The sequence below is a fragment of the Drosophila miranda genome, chromosome 2 (assembly GCF_003369915.1).
Source record: "Drosophila miranda strain MSH22 chromosome 2, D.miranda_PacBio2.1, whole genome shotgun sequence".
In the NCBI taxonomy this organism is placed as follows: Eukaryota; Metazoa; Arthropoda; class Insecta; order Diptera; family Drosophilidae; genus Drosophila; species Drosophila miranda.
Window position 1 is genome coordinate 18527399 of NC_046675.1, and position 22476 is coordinate 18549874.

General features: G+C 42.9%; 2 long non-coding RNA genes across 9 annotated transcripts in view; one reads left to right on the forward strand and one right to left on the reverse strand.

Annotated features, from left to right (window-relative positions):
• The first annotated feature begins 244 nt into the window (after window positions 1–244).
• On the forward strand, window positions 245–1157 carry LOC108155236. Its single transcript, XR_001775037.2, has 3 exons — window positions 245–917; window positions 978–1066; window positions 1116–1157. It is a non-coding gene; the product is annotated as an uncharacterized LOC108155236 (long non-coding RNA).
• A 938-nt stretch (window positions 1158–2095) lies between these two features.
• Window positions 2096–22476, reverse strand: part of LOC108155234 — a 101814-nt gene continuing 81433 nt past the window's right edge. For 2 of the 8 annotated variants that reach the window (XR_004472095.1, XR_004472096.1), the window contains exons 5-7: window positions 19676–19788; window positions 3383–4177; window positions 2313–3307 (exon numbers count right to left, since the gene is read on the reverse strand). This is a non-coding gene — a long non-coding RNA (uncharacterized LOC108155234). Of the gene's footprint in view, window positions 3308–3382; window positions 4178–19675; window positions 19789–20109; window positions 20883–22476 lie in introns of those variants that run through there. The other 6 variants (XR_004472101.1, XR_004472098.1, XR_004472097.1 and 3 more) reach the window with 6 other exon arrangements.

Consider the following 22476-nt stretch of genomic DNA (forward strand, 5'->3'; position numbering starts at 1 on the left):
GGCGCAATACAAAAGCCATGCGAGCGTTCTTATGGGCCGCTGGATGCTGAGATGCTGAGGCAGTGACAACAGTCCGCGTCCGCCAGCAATTCATTTCAAGCACTCTGCCGTTGCGCATAAACACACGCATATCGCATATGCACCCATACACACCGCACCGCACTAGCGCTTTCTGCCGGCGCCGACGGCGGCGTCGGCAATAAGAAAGATGGCAGCGCTGCTGGGCACATCGGGTTGTCTCGCTCCCTCGCACTAATGGCGAAGCTGAGACTCGTGTTTTCTCTCCCTGTCGTTCTCTGTGCCATGATGGCCGTCTGAAAGAGAGAGAGAGAGAGGCGAGCTGAGCGAAAGAGCGACACTCGACGAGTGACTTTTGAGTGGTTTCGCAGTTTGAGCTGTTTCGCGATTTTATGTTTATGACGTGAGAATGCGAATTGAGCAAAACTTTCTGCTCGCCTTTGCGTGTACAGCAGCATCTTCCGACTTACGGTCAATCGCAGGTGCAGTTCCAGTTTGATCCATTTGCCAATATATTGGGTGATGCCTGTAGTCAAGCGGCGGAATCGGCATCGACAGCATGGCGGAAGCATTTATCACCCTTCTTGGACACAACGGTGTGTGGCCAAGCCATCATGTCCAGCCACGAACTTAGCAGCTTATTCCAAAAAATGCAGAAGTGGAGAGCCTTAGGAATACGGACTGAATGCTCCGGGGGGAAAATTATATTCAATGGCATTTTAGAGCTATACCAAAAATTTGGATTCACCATTTCACGCTCCGACTGCCGACAACTAAGCTCGGAGTTGGTTGAGCCCTGTCCGCAGGAGAATCAGGAGTACTGGTGCCCAAAGAATGCCGGGGCTCCTATGTACGACTGCATCCGTGATCGCAATAGGTCCGAGGACGAAAAAATACTGGTAAGCTGCATAGTAATCCTAATCCGAATAGTTTCAATAAAGGCACTTTTCACCAATCAGAGAAGAACAAAACAGAAAGAGAGGAGAGCTGCCAAGAGGAGGCGACAAGTGTCGAACACACACTCGATTAACTCTTAGCCGATTAGATGGTATGGTATGGATCTATGCGGTGGCTTTCATTAAAATCTCTATTTATAGGTTTCCTGAGCCTTGCCGATAGAATGCGAAAAACAGCAAAAACAACAATCGGAACAACAGTACTCCAGATACTCCTGCGGACAGAGCTCTTTAATGTTCATTATATAATTTGTATACCCAGTATTCGAAGAGTTTAGATATATGTACATATACCCAGAAGGAAGTGTTTCCGACACTATTTGATCAGGATCAAATTTGTATTTTCTTTTTTTTGTGCATTCCTCTGCTCAACCACAGTGGCTTCTGAGTTACATATATGCGATTTGCTTTTCTTAATACAAATTAGCCTAAATTTAGTCGCATCAAATTTGTATTTTCTTTCTTTATTGCACACAAAAAGTGCGGATCTACGCGATAGAAATCACGAAAAATCCATAAATTCGGGAGATGAAAAACGCCGACTCTGCAAAAACTCATTTCTTCTCCTTTAGTTTCGACCGCCGCCTTTTGTTGCTCTGCGCGTTGACGCCTTCTCTCTCTCACTCTCTCGCATTCTCCCATTCTTTCTTTCTACCCGCCTTGTGCCCTTGTCAGTGGAATTGCTGTTATGACATTTTTATGAAAAATTTCAAATTTACGACTGGAATTGGACGCTTCCACTCCTCTGCTCCTGCACTGCATAGGGCAGATTCCTTGTTTGGCTGTGAATTTATGCGGAAACAGAACGAATCTGCAATTTCTCAACTTGGCCACTTGTCGGGGCCTGGCCTGTCGTCTGACTCCGCCTCGAGATGTGGCCTCTTTAGGATGTGTCGAGTGGTGTGGGATGAGGTGATGTATTCAGTGATTGGTCTGACTTATATATCAACATACACTTTGGATCTCTTTTTTATATAGCCTAATTTGTTACCTGGATACATTAGTGTATGTATGTAGTACGTATCGATGGTCTGAAAACCTTTTGCATACAATTTATAAATAATTTGATTACATTTTTTACCATTGTTTTATTGTATAGCTAAGCTAAAGATGAGAAATTACATTACTTTTTAAAAACAACATAATCGGCTAAAATAACCATATTTTATTTAAATTTTCCGTATCACAATCATTTTTAGATCTTACAACTTACAGTTTTGAACTAAAATCTAGACTTATTCATTGTAAAAAACATTTTTAAATTACAAATTTTTCAAATATCTATTTCAATTGAATTCTCTCATCCACAAGCACTCTGTATCTGCCACTTACACCAGGATTCTACCCACCCCGATAATTCAATTGAAATTGGTTTTCGATTAGTTTTATAGCCGTTGCCCAATTTGCCTGCCTGGCTCGGATTGCAAAATTCCATGTTCGCGGAGTGCGTTAACAATTGAATAATGATTAATCAGCGGAGTGGCTAAATAATCAAATTTTTGCTGAATCTTTTATGGTTTGTTGTCCGACGGCGACGGGGACGGGGACGGGGTGGGGGAACAGCGTTAACGGACAGCATGGTATTTTAAAATTAATTGCTCATAAATTCCAAATTAAACATTTTGCCACACTTTGTTTCAAGTTTATGGGTCATACACCGAGTGCGAATGAGTGAGTGAGTGTCTGGCCCCACGGGCCTCTCCACTGGACCCACTGGGTGCACTCGCACATACTCACGGAGCACTCACAGCGGGCAGTGATTTACTGCTTTTCAGCCATAGGCTATGGGCTCTGGGCCATGGGCAGGTGGTCCGCCCAACGACCGGAAAAATGTAAAACGTTCATTTTGATAATCAAAACAAATAATAAAACAACTTCACACGTTGCCCTTGCTCTGCTCAACAGCACCGGCAGAAGCAGCAGCAGCAGCAGCAGCAACAACAACCAGAAAGAACTACAAACATACAACTACTAAAAAACAATAACGAGTGAGCGTCAGCGTCAGCGGTGCAAACGAGCCCCATTAAACGATAATAATCGTAATAAACTAATAAAATTTGAAACTGGGGTAACGGTGGCTGAGCGAGAAGGGTGGTGTGCGGAGATCGCAGAGCAGTGGCAAATAAAAAATAAATAACTGAAAGAACATTTACAGCAATAAAGCACTATTTTGAGTTGCTCCCTCAAAAAGAGGGATGGAATTGACGGGACGAGTTGAGTTGAGCTAAGTTAAGTTGAGCTGGTGGTGGGATTGCGTGCGGATTCTTAAACAAAAGCGGAACAAACCATAAAACAAACAGCTCCGTTGTAATCTCCAGTGCCACAGGTTGTATCTAAAACAAAATAGGCATACAAATAAACCAGACCATGCAATGAGAAACACTTTTAAAACAATAAAGGCAACTTACAAAATAAGGAGAATAAAGAGATGTATTCGTCGTGTTTACTGAATGCCTGTTATAATATGTATAATCGCTGGTGTATTTCTAACCATAAAGAAGAGGGACATTATATTATTGTTTAAAAATTGAGTTGAACTTCAAAAATCGGACTCAAAACTACGATATATGGTATCAGCATTTAGTTGTAGTTGTAAAACGAATTCTCCTGAATCGGTATCAGTCCCTAATTTGATACACTTTTATGGCGTCGGTTTACGGCTTGTTTGACTCGACTTGCGGTTGCCTTGCCCTTCTCCACAGATGAGCGGTCGGAAGGAATGAGTGTTTTTAGAAAGTAATTTGGATGACGATTACAAAATGCCTTCTCACGCTATCATTTTTAATCCTCCGATGCGGTCGGGCTTATAGGTCACTTCCTTCGCATAAACATCCCTGCCCTGCGCTCTATCCGAAATGTGGGTCTCTGTGCCATCCACACTCGCTCACGAGTCGATTCGAAAGTACTCATAAAATTTATACGAGTGCAGGCCAAATGTCTGCCCAATTCATCTATCCAGTCGACTGTCTGTCTGTGTTTTGTCCTGGTTTTATTTGGCCGCGTTTATTGCGGTTTAATTGCATTAATGATGCACCGTTTTGTAAATTGCACAAATGAAAATTATAAATCAGGAAATTAATCGGAAAAACAACTCAAGACCAGAAAAAGATCGTTAAATGAATGCATCCCATCTGCTTATTCTGTTCTTTACTTAGTATTTTCACTCACCAGTTGAGTGGCTGCGGGACTTTTCCAATTTTCATCTGTAAAAGAAGACCATAATAATTAATTGAAATTGATTTTTCTTGAAGCAGATAGAGATTGAGCGAAATAGAGTTAGTCTAAAATGTAACGAAATATTCAACAAATATTTTTGTATGTCGACATAAATAAACATTTGTGATGTACAGTGGTTCATACACTTAAGCCACAACAACTACACCAAGAATTTAAACGAAAATCAAGAAAAGTTTTTATTTTACAGCTCCCATTTTTTGTCTCAAATTAGTTCTATATGTCAGTGTTCTAATACAACAATAACCAAGTTATCAAAATATATAGTCAGCGAAAAAAATTTGAAACCATCTCCAAAATGTTCTGCTCATATACTTAAGCCTTACTTTAATATTGAGTAGGATGACCTTTCTTCTTAAGAAGAGTGGACCAACGATTTGGTATTGAATCTACAAGACGTGCGTACTGTTGAGGGGTGATTTTCTTCCATTCTTCCTGTAAAATTCGGAACAAATCCTTTTAGTTGCTGGTTTTTTTTGGGCAACGACTTGGCTTAGAATTCCCGACAAGTTCTCTATACGGTTCAGGTCGGGACTCTGCGGAGGCCATTGCAAAACATTGATTCCCTCTTGGTTAAGCCACGACTTGACTATCCTGCAGCAATCTATCGGGTCGTTGTCCTGTTAAAATATCCAGGCAAGTGGCAAATTATCGGCATATTCTCCAGATAAATTGTTACTCAGAATGTCTCTCTACATTTCGGCGTTCATAATACCTTGAATCTTCACCAGGAGACCTAAGCCCGATGCGGTGAAACAGCCCCAGACCATGATCGAAGCGCCACAATGTTTAACGGTCTTCTTTGTGTATTTTGGATTTAATTGTTTGTTGGAAGGACGTCGTACATATAGTTTACCATCACTTCTAAAGACATTAAACTTGGATTTTTCGATCCAAACAATCATATTTCAAAAAGTGGGACCTTGGTGGGTATGCACTGTGGCGAATTGAAGGCGCTTTTTAACATTCATGATGGACAGCAATGGTTTATAAAAACCTTGGATATCAAATGATGATATTTTAGATGAAGTTAAAATTGAAGCTGGGCACCTTTGAATATGCTTCTGGGTTTTGTAAAGTGCTTTTACAATTTACAAGAAATGAGTCCGATTGGAAAAAACGTATAGTTTCATGTCGATTAATTTAAGAATATTAAATATATTTCCTGTACTTTGAAATCCCTATAAATAAAACCTTTCGGTCAGCACCGTTAGTTTACAGATTACATCAATACCGAAAATTAAAATTAGTTTGTTTCAGCATTTAAAAAAAGTTCCTTTCGAGATGGACGCAAAAACCAGATTAGATTTCATTCAGCTTCGGAAAATGCTCGCAGCCCATACAGCTCGAATTCAAATACTCTGCATCGCCATCGACATCCCCATCGTCACCGAGTCGACACCATTTGGGCAATGCGATGACGAGCGTGTTTTATAGGCCTCAACAAGACATTAAAGCACACGCACCCGCCCCTTTCGGTTGGTAGAGGTGGAGTGGCGGAGACGACGACGGCCATTATCATACCTGTGGCGGTTTTTCAGTTTTCCCCCAGCTGAAGCGACCTGCCCGGCAAATTTGAGCAAAGTGCAAGGCGACGTCAGACACGAGTTGTGGGCCTCAGATGGGTTTGCCGGTTCCGTTTTCTCGAGACGCCTCGGCTCGCCGCGACGACGTGGCCTGGCCGGAGATGCCGATGATGGGCTCGCAGCGAAAGAAGATTTCAATATCATAAAAAATCGTATTAAGAGAATCTCATATTGGGAATCGTAAAGTTTTTACGAGCGTTTAATGGACTCTACTCTTGCAGTAAGCGTGAGTATTTACGCGCTGCTTAAAAGCGGTAAAATATGGCCAAGTGCTGTCGTGGGACAAACACAAGCGCACGCACCGCGGCTCCCATAGACACAGATGCAGATGCAGAGGCAGCTGGTCCCTGGGAGGATGTGGATGTGGTGGTTATCCGGATAACATTTTACCTGAAAAACTTCAATTAGATGCAAAAAGCAGCCTTAAAAATTACTCAAAATTCCTGATGGTAGACCAGACGCACTGCAGCGCCATCTGGCCGTGCCTCGCAGAACCATACCATAACCAGTTTAGCGCCATTCAAGCAGTCCAGTCCATATAAAGCAGTTACATGTCCTGGCTAAGGAAAGCAGTGCAAGTAGATGACATTTTTTGCATAGAATTTCGACCGAATAAGGATAAGGATAAAAATATTTGCAAGCAGCACAGTTGTCACTTCACATTATATGAAATGAAATGGCAGATTTTTTTTGATTTTTTTTGTCGAATTCCGTTTTTTTCATACCGTGCAACCGTGCTTGCAAATACATTTATATCTATCCCTATCCGGTCAAAATTCACCTAAATTATTATCTCTACTAATTCATGGTTCATATATTTATCTCACTCACACTGCCTGCTTTTCCCCATAGGGTCTCGATTATAGTATAGTGGAATACGACCATATTTGAACCAATTGTTAAAACTGCGGAAAATCTTAAAGGAAAATCGATATGGTGAAGATTCTTTTCCATATTATCAGTTTCATGGGTGGACTTGGCAATTTCATGGGGGTCTTAGATGGCGTGGTGGATAGCAAATGGCTTTTCAGTAATAATCAGTAGATGAAAAAAATTACTTGGTTAAGGCTCGACCCAATAGGGTACAGCTATATTCAATCGCAGACACTACAATTGATTCGTTGACTGCATTTCCCCACTCTGAAAAATCTCCGGCTCCTCTACAGCCACACCTTAAGCGACACCTTTCCACCCTCCCAACTGCATGTGCTTCATTCCTGGCCGGGCTCATTGGATGCAATTCGTAGGTGTAGTCACGTATAGCGGCCAAATGGTGGAAGTCTTGTGACAACAACCTGACGGCTTCATTAGACGCGGGCGTACTTCAGCCTCGAGTCCGTCTAACGATCGGCGAGAGTTATGTGACTGCTGGAAAGGATTTCCTATATGTTTAGTAATTTCCCGCGCTTCCCAATGTCGCGTACTCGGATAAATCATCTGCTACCCAACTGCTCCCCGACAAAGCGTCTCTACAACAGGTCCCAAATCCGAGCGAGTCCGCTCTTGGGGAAATAAATCAAAAAGTCTGTGTCAAGTAGAGGGCGAACTGGCCTGCTCGTAAAACGAATTTCTCCGAATGTTTGTTAATTATGGTTTTGCGTAACTTTCGCATTTGGTGGACTGGTCTGGTCTGGTCTGCTCTGGTCTTCCCGGTCTCCGAACCCGATCCAGAACCACTCGTGAGTAATTTGTATTTGAACTCGTTAAAGTTTCGAACGCAATAAAGTAGAAAAATTCGCTGGCTACTCGGACGAATTCTCCCTATATGCAGCGGCACGATCGCCATCACATCGCTCATGTATCTTTCCATCTTTCCAAGCCCCAGCCTTCCTCGGCCCATGGCCCATGGAGCATCTACTGGAAAAGGCACGTCCGGCAAACAGCCCCAACAATCATCTAAAATTTGCAACAATTTAAAGATTTTTAGCCACTGCCGCAAACGCCAGCTCCGATAGCCGATAGCCGAATCGCCCGAGATTGCTCCATAGCAGACTCCACAGTTATTGATGGCCTCGTAAAGCGCTCCACACAGCCGCGGCTATGGGCAACAGCTAACGAGGCGTGGTCGGCGTCTGGTCCGTGGGATTATGATGGGGTACGAGGGATCTGCTGGCGCCTGTTAGGAAGAGCATAGCCTAGGGTGAAGCTATGGGTCTGCTGCAGCACAGCATCTGGTTGCGAAAGACGAGCGGACTGGCCCATGAAGTTGAGCTGGCGTCCACAGAGGAAGTTTTTTCCAGCAATTTTGTGGATTATGAGTGATTAAGTACACAATTTCTGGCTTATCAATTTCACGTTCTCTAAACATAGGATCGTTTCGCAAGAAAATAAGGTCTTCTAGTCTATAAGGGTCACACAGAGACTGTTTGCAAAGCAAAAGAGAGCCTACAAAGTAAGCGTATAAACGTATATTCTTTTAAGAGTACAAGTCTCACTAGTAGAGAGAAGCCGATGGAAGGAAGGGATGGCTCTGTCTCTTGCCAGAAAAGTGTTCAAGTCAGACAACCGGAGGACATCTTTTGATCGCCACGATTAATAATTAAGATGCATAACTATACTCGTTCCCGCAGTCAGAGTGCGATCAAACTTCTGCAATAGCGGTAGTCCATTATCTTACGAATTGATGATTTTAAGCCGGTTACACTACACAGGTTCTAATAGATTATGAGAAGTAGGCGTCAAGCCTACAGTGCTGATAAAGAATCAAATACTTTAACGGGTCGGAGATACTGCATTCTGACTCTTATACATATATGTACATATATGCAATGTGTTCTATGGCACAGTGTACCCGGTACTCAGTTTTTATGTATATATGCAGTTTTATGATTATTTCTGCAATTTCCATTCTTTTTCTACCCAATAACAAATATTCTGATTCCCTTTCTCTCTCTCTGTCTCCTTCCACCGCGGTAGTTAGTGTGGCTAAAATTTGAAATACACTAGCCTCAATCTGATTTCACAGGAGTCTTCTTCAGGTCTTATAAGTAGTTTAGACACACGGACAGGCTGACGTAGATACATATATCGACTCGCCTGTTGATGATGATCAAGAAAATGTATACTGTATGGAGCGGGATATTTTTCCTTTTTGCTGTTACGCACTTTTAGCATTAGCTTAGAGTACAATTTGAGATTTCCGAATTTCAATTTGTACTCCGACAGTTTATACTCTGCGTCCTCATCTATGTACATGTGGGTGAAGCGACTCATGCAGGCCGCCACAGCCAGAAATTGACGGCATCCCGGAAGTTGCAATGGCAAGTGTGTTTGCTCTGTTATGTCCTGGGTGTGTTATAAGTACACTAAGAAATTTTAATAGGGCTTTTTTCTAGCTAAAATTATTCGAATTAGTTGAATCCATTCCCCCATACTCAAAACAATATAAATCAGAGTATAAGACTTCTGAAAGCGATGTATAGAGCCCTACTCCTAAGGTTTTCCCGATGCGTTATGTTTTTCATTGTAACGAAGGAGATTCACAATATAGAATATAGAAAACACCGTCTTAATTTGGCAATCTTTTTCCTAGATTATTATTTTTGAATTTTTAATTGTGAGTATCTTTATCTTTTGCACCCGTCGAATGCACGTTGTTTTTGTGCGCGGACGGTCCTGTTGTAATCCTTAAACCATATACATATGCAATAAAGAATAAAAATATAATACTGAACACCCCGATTGCTTTTAGAGATTTTTTACGATATCCGCTCGCGACTACAGCCGATACAAAATAATTTTCATTGTATTCTATCGTATTCAAATGTCGCACTTTTTAATAACAGAAATTGAGATTTGCATGCTAAAAATTTGATACAAATTTAAATTCACCGTTTTCTTTTGATTATGCTGTAAATAACAGTGATTTAGGTAAATAATTAGTGTGTTTTATTCAAGTGTTTTGGGGTAGTGTGTGGTATATATTAACTTTGTGAAGTGAATGATAAATTGTACTCATATAATTGATAAATAACCTTAAGAGGATAGGGTAATGGTTCCCCTACATCAATTAGTTTAAATAATCTGCTGTAGAGTGAGACTACAAATAATCCCTACGTAACGATCCATTAGATGTGGATTAATTGAAGCAATTAATCGAATTAATTCCGACTTTGATGTGAAGGCCAGGCACCTTCGACGCTAATTGCCAGGCAAATGAGATCGATCCCATCCAAGTTCCCGAGCTAGGTCGTTCCGGTTCCATTTGCATGGGACACATTGCGGAAACTCATTCCGGACCTGAACGATTCCGAATCGATTGGGCTAAATGTGCATGCATAATCAGAGGACGGCACTCCGGCACTTGGTATTAATTTTGTTTACATGCCAGAGACCCACTAAGTTGGTTTGGGAGGCACCTGAGTGACCTTTGTCCGCGGCCAGACGGCCCCAAATGGGCCCCAAACGAGCGGAGAGGGATACGAAAGATTCACACGACAGGCGAGCGCGTTGAAAACGTCAGGCGGGGGCTCCATAAACCGGATCAACCACTTCAAATGCGGCGATGGCGATGGTGATGGCGGAGGCAATGGCTGTGATAAGAGAGCCTCCTCTTGACCGCCATGCTCTGGTTGGGCTCTGTCTTTAATATTCCGGTGTTCTGGCTCATAAATAGATTGAAATGAGTGTTTGCAAAGCAGATTTCATCCCCTTTCCCTGCGCAAATCCTCCACTCAGCCTGCGCATTTCTCCCTGCCGCACTCACTTTCTTTGCTTGCCTCTCGCTCTCGCCGGGCGGCCATGTCAGCGGCTTGGCCTTGCCTGGGCGCTATGACCGGACCGAAACCCGTTTTCAGCCATTGACTTGACTCATCCATGCGGTCATCGAAGAGGTCGAGTCAGCGCCTTGGACAGGGGAGAGCCTTAATGGTTTGTTTCGTTAAAGGAGAGGAGCAGTAGTATCTATTGATTGCTTGGGTCATCGTCAACCGATTATCGATTGCCTAAGCTATTGTTGACTGCTTGAATTCAACAGTGAGGACTCCGCTGGAAGAGTGGCAAACTGACGCATAAATTGCGAATAGATTAAACACGCCTTGGTCTGTGGCCTGTCATTGTTTGTCCCCTGCTCTTGTGGAGCTGAAGATCATACGACACAGAACGCTTCTTCAGATATGCTTCATAAAACCATCGCTAATAACCCCATGAGCATGGAAAGCGGGCATCCTAATTTCCTTAGTTGTTGGCGAATTTACGTGACGCTGACACTTGCTATCTGGAGCCATAAACTCCACGGGCTTATCATCGCCGACGGCCATTAAAAGAGAGTTTTACTAGAGGAAAACGACCATGCCACTCTGTCTTTGTGGCCCCACTCCTCACTCCGGACCAAGACCCGCCGCGTCTGGTCGGACTTTAAAGGAAACACACGCCAATTATGTGCACAGTCGGACACATGACGTGTCCGCGCCACCTTCTTCACAGTCCCATCCCGACCCGTCACAGCCTGGCGTATCCCGCTCCACTTTGATATGGCGGCCGTTGGCCAGTCCGCAAGGCGGAACAGAGAAACAACAGCGGCTCAAGGTGAAATTTACGAGTTCTGTGAATCGGATGGGACTGTGATGGAGAGCGGATCGTTTGGAGTACATATGTACATAGCGTCCCGCTCCACCACCGAGAGTAATTACGCGGTGGATTAACTTACCAAAAGAAATTACCCAGTCGGCTCGCACCTGCTTCCGACTCATACAATGTCTGCCGCCGACATGTCCTCTCCCACATCGCGTGCCACATCGTGACGTGAGCTGAGAGGCCGCATTGAGATTACGCGAAGCTCCCAGAGTAGTGGATCCACGGCTGGCCACCTTATGCATGTGAAATACGAAACGAATGTCCGACTGGTATTCAACCTTTGCGAGACTTCTTACTGGTCTAGAAGGGTAGGCTTTATAGTGTCTCAGATTAGAGAAGCTTTCGAAGCGAGGAAAATGTGAAACTATTTTAAAGATAAATATCGAGTATACGACTATCAACCAGTGAACCAATTTTAGAGTTTCGTATAAAAATAACATAATATTTGTATGTGTTATATATATATTAAATATTATCTATCTCTTTTTAAGGCAATTATATTTTTTGAACCCGATATAGAGAATAAATTATTCGCATTTATTGTTAGGTTATAAGGTCTTCAAAAAGATTTCTTTATTGCGGGAAAAAAGGCACCACCGGAGATTTCATAAGCTCAAGACAACTCGTAAAAATAAATAGATTTTAGAATTTAGTAAAAAAAAGCACATACATATTTAAATGAAATATTCGGTTTATAAACACGAACATAGTAAAATTCAATTTAATTAATTTTGATTAAATTTTTTTTTTTAAGTCTTCTGAATAGATCCAAATATACAAATTTGCTAATATAATATAATATATATAATAATAATAATATAATATAATATAAATATGAAAATATTTCAATTAAATATGCAAATATTTCATTTAAATATGAAAAGTTTTTAACTGGAGCGGGACGCTATGTACATACATATGTACTCCAAACGATCATTTAAATACGAAACTATTATTTTTTTATATAATATAAATATATTTACACATTCTCTGAGTGAAAAATATCGAAAGATTTGGCATTTAAACTGTCAATGGACTGTGTTTGTACGTATGTAGATACTACAGAACTGTTAATTTTTTTTTTGGGATCAGTATTTTTTTTTTTTTATATTTTGTATTTTTATATGATCTGATTTTTTTCTGTCTGACATCAGTAGTGGTGCCAGTAAATCCTTAAAGTTGTTTGGGCTCTTCTTTCTACGTCTATTGTATGGTATATGGTATTCAAACGAGAATCGGCTGCCATTGAGTGTTTTCACTCTTGCTTTCACTGTTTCCGGTTATTCTTAACCCATAAATCACAATCAAAAGGAGACGTTGCGAGCAGAGCCACGAAACGTGTATGCCTTTTGTTTCCGGAGACAATGCCTAAGGAGTAAACACACCAGATGGACCTGAAGGGTTAAACTGTCCAATTGCAAAAAGGCCGTAAAATGCGGGATTTTCGTTTCGCTTTCTGAGTCGCATGGAAACCCTTCTCGGAGTGACAATAAAATGGCAAACAAAAGTCGCGGTCCGCAGCGAAGCGACAGGGTGACCAGTTCGACTATGTCCAGGCCAAGGCTCAGGCTCAGGCTCAGGACCACGTTGATAGTTCTCTGCCATCAGTTGCACAGGATATGGTAAAAATATGGAATCAGCAACGCAGAACAGCAACATATTCGAAATGTCACACCATGTTGTCGCGTTTTACGACTGCTGCACACCTTTTGTTTGGAGGTTTTATGGCCGCCACTCGGGGCTCAGATCTCTCCGTCTACCACCTTTTAACTGCTTCACTTTTGCTGAAAACCCAACTCTTTCTGCAGCAGAAAGCTGACAAAAAATCCTGTCAAATGTCTTACCGAGCTCTAGTCAAACTTGCCGTTTTTAGTTTATCGATGTAAAAAGTGGATTTCGCTGTGCTGCCGGAAAGAAGAGCTGCAACAGTTTCCCTTGGTGAGAGCCATTAACCCGATGCATCTAGACAAACGCTCGTTAATTGCTTGCACCTTCAAGGACGCAGTTAAAAAACTTCATCCGTAGAAAGGATATTATTTGGAAGGACCGCGGAGAGGCTAACAGGTAGACCACCCGACAGCCGGCATAAAAAACAAAACCGTCCAAGTAATTGCGCAACTCAAGGACTCGGGACGCTGCAGGACCTGACGCTCCCTTAATGAAGCCCGTGCAAATCGCATAACCCTTAAGCCATGCCGTGTTACCTTATGGCCATGTCGCTGACCTTGGGTTAGAATTCGATTCAATCTGCGAAAATCTGTAAAAGAACCTAAAAACCAACACCAAGAGAATAAGGCACTCGGAAATACAATTACCTATTTTATTTTCATAATAAAATATATATTTTAAGCTTTGATTATTACGACTTTCGTCTCATAACATTACATGAACAAAATTGACACGTGTTGATTTGAAATCGATTTCTGATCGATTGCTTCATAAATGACAGGCAATTATTGTTCTTTCGAGTCCAAACAAATAACTAATTAACTCGAATCAAAATGAATACAAAAGTCAAACACGACTAGTGTCGAGGTAAATTTTTGTTTGTTGAATTCTACGAGCCCGTCACCGCCGAGGCTTGTCTTCAGTCCGATTCTCACTGTGATTTCGGTTGGATCGTAGAGAGCGCTCCTCTGTGGCCCGCGGCTGCTCTGCCAATTCATTCATAATTCATTTTGTATGCCGCATAAATGTTTTTACTATCAATAAAAATGCAATTAAATTAACATTAAACTTATTTCGCTGGTCGGGCCACCATTCTCCTCGCCTAAGGAGGTTCCAGCCCTTGTTCGCTGCCGCTGAGGTCGAAACACGTAATTATTTTAAAATATTCCTCCATTCCGTTATGCTATCACATCCCTCCACATGGTTGGGTCTCCGATTTGCTCTTATCGTTTGATGAGTCGAAAATCGCATAGCGTGGCCGATCTGTGTGGGCGCTATCGCCTGTTATTTTCGATTCGGCTCTATATTTGTGAGAATTGTGGCTCTTCTGTTGCTTGCGAATTCTCATTTGTATTAATTTAAATGACAAATGTGTCGCCGGCAGTGGACTTGTTGGCATTTTCTTTACAATAGCAGAAATGTGCAATCAAAATTAATGAACGGCTTATGTAAATGCCCCGTAATTGCGGGTGGGCCAGCGACCGTTTGCCGGACACTGGGTAAGAAAATTTCTGCTAAAACGAGCGTTTCTGCCATTTTCCATTCTCTATTTAACATTTGGACGGGCTGGAAGTGTGTTTTCTTAATTGGTTATTATGCAAGGAATAAATTCTATTTTTATGCCAGTCACATGCCCAACTAATGAGCATACAAAATGGTGCACCTCGACTGTTGGAGGGGTCTCGGGCAATAGGTGCATTTCTTTATATTAGAGCAATATTACCCAAAAAAGAAAATGCTACTCAATTTGTATCGTCATGATCGTGGCTCTGGGCTTGGCTCTGGGAAACTATGAGTCAGTACCCTCTCATATGGTGGATTCCTTGGTATCGAAGCAAGTGATTTCAATATAAACCAATCGGGACCACATCTGCAGGTGATGCTTGCCTTGAACCGCAGACACGGGCAGCCTTCATGGACAAGTGCACATGGCATTGGCATTGGCATTGGGGCCTTGCTGAAGGGGGCGGGATGCACTCATACCTCCACTCGAGCCAGTTGCTCATTACACTCGACTGGATAATTATTTCAATAAACAAGAGTAGAGCCGTGTGCTCAGTCTTGGCTCGAGCTCGGCATTATGAACTGTTTCCGAAACGGCGCACACATAATACCATATTTCAAATTTCAATTAAGACCAAGTGCTGAGAGAACTCTCCTCCCCACCGCCCTGCCAGTCCCGCCGAGAGCCCTCGACCAATGGCAGCGCACAGAGTCGTTCGGTTTGATGATCTTTACTTTTCCTATTTGACTTTTGACTTCTGGAAATATAAACATTTCGTTTTATGGCTTTCAATCGATTTCCTCGATGCGGCCTAAAAAACACTCAAGTGCAGGGCCCTCGGAGTGTTCTGCCGGAGATTTCCATCCACTTGGTCCGGTACATTGCCAAATCCCCAATCCCAATCAATTATAAGGGATACCAGCTCCCGACCTTCTCCTCCTCCTTCTCCTTCTGTTGGAGCCAGAAACTTAGGTTTTAATTAAAAACTAGTTTTTGATTTCCATTTGAAACAAGCTCAAGCTGAAGACGAATCCGATCCGAAGTTGAATCGAATATTTTTTTAATAAACCATAAAAACGTTTCCAAAGTGTCACACTCTAAATTTGGGATGTCACATAAATTTAAATGTCTCGAAACAAATTCCAGCGATTAAAATCTTAAAATGGACAACTTTGACCACCTTCGACATAAGAGTCCGATTGAAAACCCAGACCTAGGCCCAGGCCTAAGCCAGAAAATGAAACCGAAGCCCGGACTCGGACTCGGACTGGGACTGAGACCGACAACGACACTGAGACGGGGTCTAGGCCTGAGTGGTTCGTGTGCGTATCTGCCAGATACAGATAGCCGTGGATTACATTAGGCAGCACTTGGAGTTCGAGCCCAGTATATTTGGGGAGCATAACATTTTAAAACAGCAGAAAGCAAACTCGGTGGCCCTTTCTGCGACAGAAGACAAAGAAAGCGCTGTACAAATTTACATTCCATTCCGAAAGAGTTTCTGGGGGAGCAGATTGGAATGGATTGGGAGTGTTGTGTGCGGCCTGGCGTCCCGCCTCCGCCCCCCGAGACTGGCCGGGCGGGGAGGCAGCTGGTGACTTTGTGTTGACTTAGGCGGATGGATGGATCCCGCCCGTCCAGCCCAATGAGTATTTTGCATATTCCATCGATTTTTTGACTCTGAAAACGAGTGCGCATAATAAGCGTGCGAGGGAGATGGGCAAGCGCAGAGAGAGAGAGAGAGAGAGAGAGAGCTGAGTCCCGCTTTTCTGGGTGTGTCTCCGCCTGGAGAAGAGAAGAAGGAGAAGGAAATGTGTCGCCAGAGAGCGTAATTTATTATCGATTCCCTATCATATTCCTGTCCCCGCCGCAGTTTAGACGCAGTTTCTAGCGAATCTAAGTCCCCGGGGCATAAATCTCGCTAATTTATGGAGGATGCGTGCGAAATGCCAACAAACAAACTCGCCCACGACCGGCACCGCTCCCGCTCCCGCTCCCGCTCCTTTTCGAGCGGGAGCGTCAGTCCTTGCAGTCACGCAAGGTAATGTTCTGCATATCAAACTCGCGACTGGAGAACGCCAAAGTGCGCGAGCCAATGCACAACCATGTCCATGTCCATGTCGATGTCCATATCCATGAATAAGTCCATGCCCAAGACCATGTCCCGGTCGCGGCCGTTGTCTCTGTGACATCTTTCGATTTATTTAACTGGCCATTTCTGTCGCACTTCGACTAACGATTTTCTAGTCAAGTTCGCGTTCCACGCAAAATTTATCTGATTGGCCGGACATTCCGACGGTCATCGGCGGGGTAGAACGTGAAGGAGGGGGGCCTTAGTAGTGCGATGGGGACGATTTATGCAAATGTCTGGCACATTTATATTGTTATGCTTTTGTAATGGAAATGCTGCAAATTACCACTTGAAATTTCATTGTGTACTCTGTCGGCAATTAACACGAATTAGTTCATCCGCGTCTTCTTGGCTCGAGAGGGAGGGGGGGGCTCTAAACGGATATACTATGATACATGAACAATGCATATAAATATATAAAGAGTTTAGTCGCCACTTCTAGAATTTATAAGAGAGAGGACTTAGTCAGTAAGTTTCCTAAAATAATACAATTTTCGATTTTGTTCTGACTTGAGATTGGAAATATGGATATGGATAGATTATGTCTTGAATCAAACTAGTGTTCTCTGAATATTTCAATATGAAGTACTGATTCTCTAGTTAGTAATATTGATCATATTTTTTAGAAGTATTTGTTCCCCATTTAAATACATTCAGCTTATTTAAAGCGCTTTAGAATTGATATAAATTATTAATTTACAAGTTTAATTTCATATTTTTAAAGTTTACTCTCTTTCATGATTTGCTAAATATTAATTGCTCCTTAATCCACTGTATCTATATCTGGTATACACATATGTTGGTGTATTTTACACATAAGGTAAATACTTGAAAGTCCTGGTCAAATAATTCACAAATCTGTCATTCCAGCCGTTGATTGACCATTAAGCGATCATCGCCGTAAATAATAATTATGTAATTACGGAGCCTAATGAGCTCACATGCGGGTGCAAATGTCATTGATTACTGATAATTAACGATTATTATTTATATAGACGTGTGTTTTTTGTTTTGTTTGTGTGCTCCTCGAACTGAGATAGAGCTGGCTCTGGCTATGTCTCTGGCACTCTCAACGCCGACGCTTTGGCCGTCCACAGCAAATGAAGTCATAAAATTATTCAAATCTGTATTTAAGTGACAATAAAGCACATTATGTACACTTAATGATAATCGGACATTGCGGAATACGGTTTGTGGAGACGCTTTCCCAGCTTCCACTTGTCTTCATCTAGGTCACCGTTGGAATTATTCTGATCATACGAAAAACCATTAAATGGTGGCCCCGAGATAAACACCTTGTCGTCCGAAACTGTTTATTGCTCAAAATTATCCAATTAAAATATCTCGTTCCCTTTTTTATTTATCGTATTTGACATTTTCATGTACTTCGATTCGATCAAGCTTTTAGAGTGTTTTCAGAATTGCTTCGACGCAGGTGAGGTGAAGTCGATCTTACATATATCAGTAGGGATACTCATCTTCGAAAGCCAGGTACATTTTTTTGAAGTTTTAAAGCTCTCAAGTTCTGTAAGTATTTTTCTGTACTCATTAATCACAATGGATTGTTGCACAAATGGTTTACAGACGCTTACAAATTGATCTTAAAACAAACCAAATCTTTTATTTCGTTGAATGGCATGAGAAAATCCTGCAATTTGTTCATAATATAATTGTAGCCTTGAATGCAATCAATATCAATATAAAAGCTTCAATCGCTGAGTCCAATCGATCCATGTTGGTTTTCTGCAGACATTTGTTTGATGTATGTATGTATATTGGGGTTATATCGATGTTTTTGCATTGCTCTGAAGTGCATCGCCCTAGTGTAACTTGACTGAGATACGACTGCCCCGGCCGCTGCTGTTTTTTTCTTTTTCTTTGGTTCCCCAATAAAAATGTGTGATTACGAGCATTTAATGCATATTAATTACTGCGCCTTCGCACACCGATTCCGATGGCGATTCCGATGTTTGTATGCCCCACCCCCCGCTGCCGGCCATTGAGCAGATTAAAAACTGGAATAACGTCTTTGTCAGTATCTTCTTGGCTGCTGCCCCGCTGGTGCTGATTCTTCCTCTGATTCTCGCTGCGGAGCCTGCCGAGTGGAGGCTCCGCCAATGACGTGCCTGAACTTTGAAACTTTTGGCGGCAAGGTGGGGAGGAGGAGGACAGCGCTGGAAAGGGGCAATCAGGCAGGGGTCGAGACAACATTCGTTCGCCAATTTACGAGCGACTAATGGCCATAACGAATACACTTTACGGCCTCGTCCATAATCGAATCGCAATGAAAACTGCACAAATCGTTCAATTTCGGTGCGGCAGTGCAGGGGTCCTTGCAAATGCATATTTACACGGTCACACATCAGAGAGGAGCCCTGCATCTGCATCCTACCTGATCCTGATCCTGATCAATCAGCTAGTGGCACAGCCTAGCGTATTAGAAATGGGCGCAGTTGCCAAATTAAATCATAAAGCTCGAGCAAACAAAAACTGTCCTCGTAAAATGTTATGCATATTTTTGTTGAACAATTCCCATTAATGGTCGCTGGCGGCTGAAAACCGAAGCCAAGAAGTCGGCCAAGCACTCGAGTGGTGGTACGGGGTACGGGGAACGAAACGCCGTCGGCTCGGACTTATAGCCATTATAATGTGTTTTTAAAGCGATTATGCGAGAAATTTTAATGGATCGTCCGATCGGGTCCGGACCATGTATAACTGTGATCGATTCATGCCCCAACGCCGCCAGCTGGGATTAAATCATTTTGCAATTAGGCTTTATGCGGAACTCATCTCAGCCTCTCCGGGCATGGACAAAAGGATTTTACGACTCCGGTGGCTGGACACGCCCAGAGGGTGAAACTACATCAAATGCTGTTTGATTTATGCATCTTTGATTTAATCTCCAGCTCCGCAGCCTCTGAAGCTCGCCTCGCATCCAATCAAATGCATATTAGTATTAATTTCAATGCCAATAAAAAGCAAATATTTAAATTCGTATACCAACCCTTTGTTAGTGCGCTACGTATCTCCGTGGGGAAGTGTAGTTTTTATGGGCCTAATCCACAAATGCCATAAAAACACACAACCGCACTAGTCCACACACGCACACACAGAGATCTGGAACGACAAGAGGGAAGTGAGAAAAATTAGCGGGTTTCTAGAAAAATACAATTGAAGTTCAAAATGTGACTGATTTGGTAGAATATATTATGTGGAATATATTTGGCTACTGATGGAATCCTTAAATATCTTAAAACTACTTCTCAAGGCATGCAAACGAAAATTGAATAAATTGAATAAAATTGAACTATCAATAATTAGGTAATATGTATAGTTTCCCTTCCACAATAATTCCTGGCTTCAAATTAATTTTAAATTTTCGATATTCTGTTTAGATGTGTTGCCTGTGCTCACTTTAGAAAATGTGTTTAATGTTACCTTGTAAGAATAACGTATTAGTTCTTGTTTCTGTCTACATTTAAGTTTAATTCGCTGAGAGGTAATTTTCATCTTTTCCATCTAGCTCTCTTTTTGTGGCAACTAATTGAACCCGATCCCAATTTGGTCTACACAGAAGGCGGTTGCCAGGTCGTCAGGTGGGCCCAACGAGCACGCGGGGCACATTTGCACAGCTGAAACCCGTTTGGTTTTACTTTAATTTGAGTTGGAAAATCAATTTAGACAATGTGCTGCAAACTTGCAGCCGGATTTCTCGGTGGAGTCGTCTCCCCGACCCGCCTAGGTCTCTAGGCCGAGAGACTTCCACTCAAAACTTTTCGCTCAAGCTGGAACGAGCTCTCCCCGCGGCAATGGCATTTCTTTGGAGCCGCCACATTCCATCACAGCCGCCCATGCCCGCCAGACCGGGAGACGAGACCCTCTGAGGCTGAAAGTCTCCAATTCCAATGCTGACCAGCTGCCGCAGTCGCAGTCAGCGCTGCAGTCTGCAGTCTCTGCCCTGATCTGCGCTGTCGACAACGTCGACGTCGACATCGTCATCGTCGGTTGTCTCTGTTGCCGGCGTTGACTATCGCGCTCGCTCCCACCAAAATGGCCGTTCTCGTTTCATCTCCCTCGTACTCACCGCCGGCTGCATGTCTAGCTCTCTCTCTCCCTTTCTCGCGCGGCGGTTGTGCGAGCGGCACAGATGCAGCCAGAGCCGTGTGCGCAACAGGGTCCACACTATGCCGTGGCCGCGTGCCACGCCCATCCACCCACTCGCCCAGTCGTCCGAGTGTGTGGGGAGCCCTGCTCTGCTGGCTTTCTGCCTCTGACAGTCGGGCGGCCGAGGTCCGCTCGCACCGCCTTACCGCTTATCGCCCGCGTTTGCCGTCGGGCTGTTGTCGCTGCCGATATCTGTTATCAATTCCCCACGAGGAGATGTGGAGCCGGGGAGAGGCACTTGACTCGACGCTTCGACGCTGGCAATTTCCAGTTGATTGGCTACACTCCTCGAGATTTTCGATATCTTGTCACGGAAAATTTGCATCCAGCCACCGCCTGTGGGTGCTTGCACTTACTGCAGGAGCATCAGCATCAGCAGCTGCTCCACTCATCCATGCGTACCCGTATCTGCCGCCGTATCCATTTCCTCCAGCAGTCCGTATGGTGCAAATGGCTTGAGCTTGTCGATGCGAAAAGTGAGAATGCAGTTTCGCATAATTTGATGCTTTCCAACTGCTGGCCAGGCTGTTCCCTAATCTCGCCTGCCCGCCCAGTCCGCCCTGTCCGTTTCCATTCTCCTGGCTATGTCCCTGTTCCTGTTCCTAGCCCTCTCCGGCTCTGTGGCTGATGGTTGGAAGCGTCCTGCCAAGACAATGCCCGCTCTCATCGTAATCATGGCTGCAATGTAATGGCAAAGGGCCAAGAGTCTGTGTCCTCATCTTCCTCCTGGGCATCCCTTTCCTCATCGTGCTACGGTGGTTGTCCTTCGCTTGAATTGCACTTTTTTATGGCATTGCAATTAGGGGTAAGCGCATCGATGCACACACACACACACACACACACCAAAGCAGATAAAGGTTACCCATGCGAGGGAGAGAGAGAGGAGCACGAGCACACGGCTAAGGGTTGTTAATTATCTACCGAGGGATGAACACTGACACTTACACCAGCACAAGGGCCGAATGCATAGAATGAACATCTGAAAATAGCATATTGCAGTTCTCGGGAATGCTATACTAATACTTTTTGCTTGCAACTTGCTGGGAACTCCATTTCGATAGGGTGAAAATTACGAGCTCCCAGATAGTACATACATTGCGGAAATAGATATATGTACATAGGTTGAATTTGATTTCAAATTTTAAATTTCCTTCGTAAAATCCAATACAAACGGCTTAATTAAGGACTCTTCACATTATTCTGGTTCTGATCATTTCATTTCCTTGACTTGTTGTTTATACTCTCTTCTGCTGATTAAGTCCGAAATGAAAATCCGATCACTACGATTTTTGGTTTAGCGGTAACTAATATTTGGTTGAATATTTTTTACTTGAGTTCCATCTTGTGTACTTTTTACCTTTGCCAATCATCACAAACAAGCTCTATAATTAAACACAAACTTTCGAGTTTTTATATTTATTTCATTAAGATTATTTAATGCGTTTTGAGCGCAGACAGCATTCTCTATACGGGGCTGAAAGTGATTTTGTATCTAAATATTTAAGAATTTCCAGTTAAAGTTATCTCAAGAATGTTGATACATTTTTTTAATAAATATAGATATTAATAAATAAATAAATTAATTAATTAATAAATCATTCAACACAGCTTTTACTTTTCAAACGTCCAAAAATGATTTTA